Raw genomic sequence first — 5,515 nt, 5'->3', positions numbered from 1 at the left:
GAGAGAGAGAGAGAGAGAGAGAGAGAGAGAGAGAGAGAGAGAGAGAGAGAGAGAGCTGTGCGTGTGTGTGAGAGATTGAGCGAGAGAGGACGGATGAAATGATAGACGGCAGCAGTGCATATATTGTATATTTACGGCAATCAGCAGAGCGTCCCGTTGCGCAATCATGCGTGTACGCGAGTCGCGCGATCACTGTGTGAGTGGATGTCCGGATGCGTACCCTGAAGGCTAGGCGACCATGGACGGCGAAATCAACGACCGATCCATCTAACCACACCCACTCACCCACCGGCCTGTTATATATATATATATATATTATTCACACTTTTCTTTAATTCGCTCACATTACTACGGTGCGATTTATTTGACCGAATTATATTATTGTTTTACAGATCCCGAGTACAGGGGTGAGCTTCGCTGCGTGGATATGGCCCAAGTCTTTGTCAAGGATGATTTGGCGTTTCTATGTAAGAAGACGAAGAAGGGGAGGAGAGGGAGGAGGAAGAAGAAGATGCAAGAAAAGAAGAAAGGGAGAAGGAATGAGAAGATGAAGAAAAAGAAGAAAGGGAGGAGGAGGATCAAAAGTTGAGCTTCAGCCAATCACTGTGCCAGTGTCAACAGGCGAGATCAACTGACTGAATCGTTGCAACGAACACTTGAGAGCGATATAACAGCTCATCAGCTCTACAGAAACTGGCTTCTTTCTCGAACACGTGACATCCTTTGTTCGCCTTGTTCGCCAGTCAGTACTCCATTTTCTCTCGGAGTGTCTCATGGAATGTGCAAGGTTTCCTTCATTCTCCGTTATCGCCTACAAGCGCCACGATTACAGGTAACATATACAGTAATGATAAACGCATTGCGCATGTGATGCTATAAATAATACTGTTATTAAATACAGCTCAGTGATAAATGTGCTTTATATAAAAGTAATTAAGTTCTTTGAAAGACAGGTGAATGGGCCGTCTGTGGCTGTTCGCGCTTCAGAATACTGTACAGTCCTCATTTAAATCCCTCCCTAAACAACAGGCAGGCGTGAGGTGTGCGTGTCTCTCACGCTGTTTCCTTCAGTTAATTTTAAAATAAATTACGTTGTAATGTACGGGGAATCCATCGACCCATCCATCTAACCACCCACTCACCCACCCGCCTGATTTTCATTTTTTTCAAGGACATTTGACGTTCTATGTAAGAAGACGAAGTCACGAAGAAGGGGAGAAGAGGAAAAGGAAATGGAGGAGAAGGATGAGGAAAACTGTCAGCAAGCGAGATCAACTGACTGAATCATTGTAACGAACACTTGAGAGCGATATAACAGCTCACCAGCTGTACAGATCAGCAGATCGGATGGAAGAGCTTGGAAGACTATAGATATTTCAACTGTAGCCTCGCTATGTAAAAGATGGTAGTAAATCTCCAGAGAGAATTCTGACAGTGATATGTTACGTTAATGTTATGTTCCGATACTTAATGTCGAGTCGAGCTGCTCTACTTGGGATATAAATTATAATGACAAGGTAGTGTGTAAACTCCTTTGTGGCTGTCATCGCAACAAATTATATCTACAGATCTCGGCACAATTAACGTGATAACGTGTTCAAATTCTCCTCCCGTTTATTATTACGGTCCGGGGTAGTCTGTCTGTGGGTGACGTGGAAAAAAACTAAACATAGTACAGTATCACGCAAATAGTTTATTACATCATAAGTGATTTTTACGTGGAATTATTGTTGTTATTTTTGTTTACGATATGCACCTGTTGTTTGAAGATGGAGAACATTTCCTAAAAGCTTAGTATTGGTTTCGGTCCCTGACAAGTATTGGAACATAACGTAACGCAGCTTAATGCAGCATGAGAAATGATTCATATAGTGAACTGATAACTGAATTAATCTATACTGGCATGTTTATAGTAGTCAAACATTATTATCATTATTTATTATTATTATTATTATTATTATTATTATTATGTATATAACGCGCTCTGTTTCGAGTGGTGTGTGAGACAGAGAGAGAGAGAGAGAGAGAATATCTAATATATCTTATGTTATAGATATATAGATAAATAATCTATTATTATCTCTAAGTAAAATAAATAAGATAATCATTCTGTACCATGAAAGTATTATGTATATTATGGAGGTCAGTAATTTTTCGCCAGTTGAAGCTTGAGTTAGCGCACTAATCGGAAAATGATTTCCAAGGCGTGAAACCCTTGAAGTGCTGTAAGAATATAGATGCCAGGACGCTGCAGCCGGCGGGCATCAGTCGGAACTCCAGCGCCTCTAGTGCGGTAAAATCGCTCGAACGGCGCCCGTAAAACCACAATCCGGAAAAAATCTAAGGTCTTTGACTAGTGCCTGTAGATGTCCGCAGCTGACGCTCTTAGCGGTGTCGACGCGTTGCCGTGACGACGGTGGCAGCTCCGGATCACCGATCGCGTGGCAGTGTCGCGGTTGCCTGAGACTTCTTCGCTTGTTAAATTCCGTTGTTAGGACCGGAATGTGTCATGGCAACGCTGCCGCGTGCGGTGGGGAGTGCGATACTACCCGTGTAACATAAAAAAATGTTTTCCTACCTAATAAAATTGTTTGACGACAGGCCGCAATAATACTTAAAAAGTTTAGCCAGCACTAATTGAGCAGGGTAAACGGGAGGCGTACGCGCGTGGCTTCTGCATGCTGCAGTTGTTTTATAGCGCTATAAGTTATTGGCAGATTCTTTTTCGCGAAACGTAATGAAAGGAATGTTAAGTGCTGTTAATGTACAGTAGGGAGGATATCAGTACAATGTTTTGCCTGTGAAGGCTAACAAAAACAAATTGGAATGTTTTCAGAACTTTCGATAACAGCTTCGTGTGGAATATCGTGGTTAAGATATCTTTGTAGGGGCAGAGGTTTTGCAGATATAAATACTCAAGACCTCTGCTCGGTCATAAATGGCGTGATCGAACAAAAACGTCGAATTTTGACTGAACTTGCAATCATCAAACAAATACAGTTACTAAAGCTGGTGACAGTCCCATTAAACTGAGTATCCGTATGTCTGATCGAACTGAAAGATCAGACTTGTATGCAACAGAATATAACTACGTCTATATGATCTGTAGCAGTAACTATCCATTAACTCATAGCATTAAAGTTACAGCAACTGCTTTCGTGAAGATCGTGTCACAAGTTATGAAATCTAAAAACGCGTTCGAGTCTTCCGTGTGGTCAGTCATATCGTGAGGGAGATTTGAAGTATCGTCGACCCTCGCTGTGTTGTAAGCTGTCAGCTTGTGGTAGATCGTGCTTGCACGTAACTTCATCTTCTCGGACTTGTTCTCAATCGTCAACACCACCTAGTTCACCAAGTATTTCAAGAGTGGCGTTGCATCAGGGCGCATATTAACTTGTGTGGATATTGATCAGGATCACCATCACTTCCCTCGATGATTTAGACGAATTCCCAATCGATTTCTATAACGTAGTCGCAATCGTCAAATTTCTTAGCACACGATCTCGCTCTTGTGATTCGCGTTCAGATTGTTTCAAGTTTCGCTCCTCAACTTTCACGCTATAGAAGCACATCTCTAAAATCCGAGTGTAATTCGTATGACATTGTCATCTTAAGATTTCCCCAGCTAGCACTTCAATGTGTGCAGACTAAAAATATATGACCTTTGTGAAGTCACGCGATGTTAGATAGGCAGTGTACACATCAGATACGTATCAAAGAGGTTGATTCCCTTTAAGCAAAGGGCAGATTTTATCTGTTTTCCGCATAATACCCGACGCCAATCAAGGGCGATGTGAACACGGGAAGAGGAGGGGTGAGAGACTGGAATGGGAGGAGTTGAAGTTGAAACGTTATAGAGAAATGTAAGAGACAGAATAACTAATATACTACGGTCCATCGATGGTCTATACGTTTGGAAGAACGCTACGGTTGGTTTGTGTTATATAATACGTTTGTTTATACACTGGTGAATGCAGATTAAATATGATATATATTGTCAGAAATATACTGCGCGCGTTTTGTGAATAATTGTATGGATCGGTTTGGGTGTGCTGCGAATTTTATACTATGCTTTGTGAGATGCGGAAACAACAGTACTTTGACTGATACATGAAATTAGATCGATGTCATCTATAAAATCTGTGTTGCGAATTCCCCCGTAAATTCTTACTGAAAATCTTATGATAAGTGTTATAGCGTAAATTCACATTTTGTGCCTGGGGAGAGTTTTTTACCGAAATATAGGAAACTAAGGAAAGGGAGAAAACGCAAAAGAGGTGGAAAGAGAAGAGAAGACGAAAAGGGAATAAGAGGGAACGGAAAAGAGAGAATAAAGAAGGAAAGACGAGGAGTAGAATAGGGAGATGGGGTAGGGGATGAAGATGAGTCTGAGGGAGCGGGAGAAGGAGAAGGAGAGGAAATAATATCATGTCCCATGAAATAAAAAATGGAATTTATTAAACCCGTTCCACGTTTCCGAGTTACTTTCATTCTTTTTTCTTTCGGTTCTTTCCTCATCCATCATTTCCTCTTTCAATTCACTCTCGTCACTCACTCTTTCTTCCTTCTCATTCTTGGCCATCTCTTGCTGACTTTCTTTGTCACTTTTCTCACCGTTCTCTCTCGTTCTATTCCCTCCCCATCTCCTCTCGTCGCGTCGCTAATATATATAGACATATATACTATAAATATATTCTCACCACCTCTTTGTTGATTTCTCGTAGCCTAGCTCCCAATCCTCACACCTCATCCAAATGAAATGGTAATCACCTACGAACCTCGTTAGCACGAAAAAAAGGTTTATGCAGGCAATAGCCGTTTTTCAGCCAAAACATTTTCAAACCCCGAAACCGACACAAAATATGGATATAACGGCTATAATACATAATATACAATACATAGATTATATACATATAATTAATAGTAATATATAAAAACACGTCGTTTTTCTATAGTTGAAGGCGCCCGTTAGCGAGGCCGAAATGACGTAAGTACGTATTACGTTTTTTGAGTAAGCGAGTACGTCCAAACATGCTTCTTTCTCGCGGAGATCTCGGCACGTCACATCCATTGTTCGTTGACGTACTCCATTTCGATCCCGCGCTCTCGGTTGAACGTGCACGGAATCCTTCATTCTCCGTTATCGCCTACCAACGGCCAACGATTTACAGGTAACATAATTGAATGTGGTGTATTGATAAAACGCTGATATGCCATTAGTGATGCTATAAATAATACTGAATATTTAATTAAAAATACGAGCTCGGTGATAAATGTGCTTATAATATAAGAGTTATTTGACCAAGACAGCGAATCAAAATGGACCCGTCTGTTGTGCGCTTTCAAGTGACAGTTCCTCCGCTAAAGCAACAACGAGGCGTCGAGTTTGAGATCTCCCTCGCTAATGTCCTTCAGTTAGTTTTAAAACATAAATTAACGTTATAATGGACGGCGCAAATCAACCACACGATCCAATCTACCAGCCACCCAACTCACTCACGCCACGCCGCTGTTA

Source organism: Priapulus caudatus, unplaced genomic scaffold (assembly GCF_000485595.1).
Source record: "Priapulus caudatus unplaced genomic scaffold, Priapulus_caudatus-5.0.1 Scaffold1833, whole genome shotgun sequence".
Classification (NCBI taxonomy): Eukaryota; Metazoa; Priapulida; class Priapulimorpha; order Priapulimorphida; family Priapulidae; genus Priapulus; species Priapulus caudatus.
The sequence above is the reverse complement of the archived record's forward strand: the minus strand, read 5'-3'. Positions refer to the sequence as shown.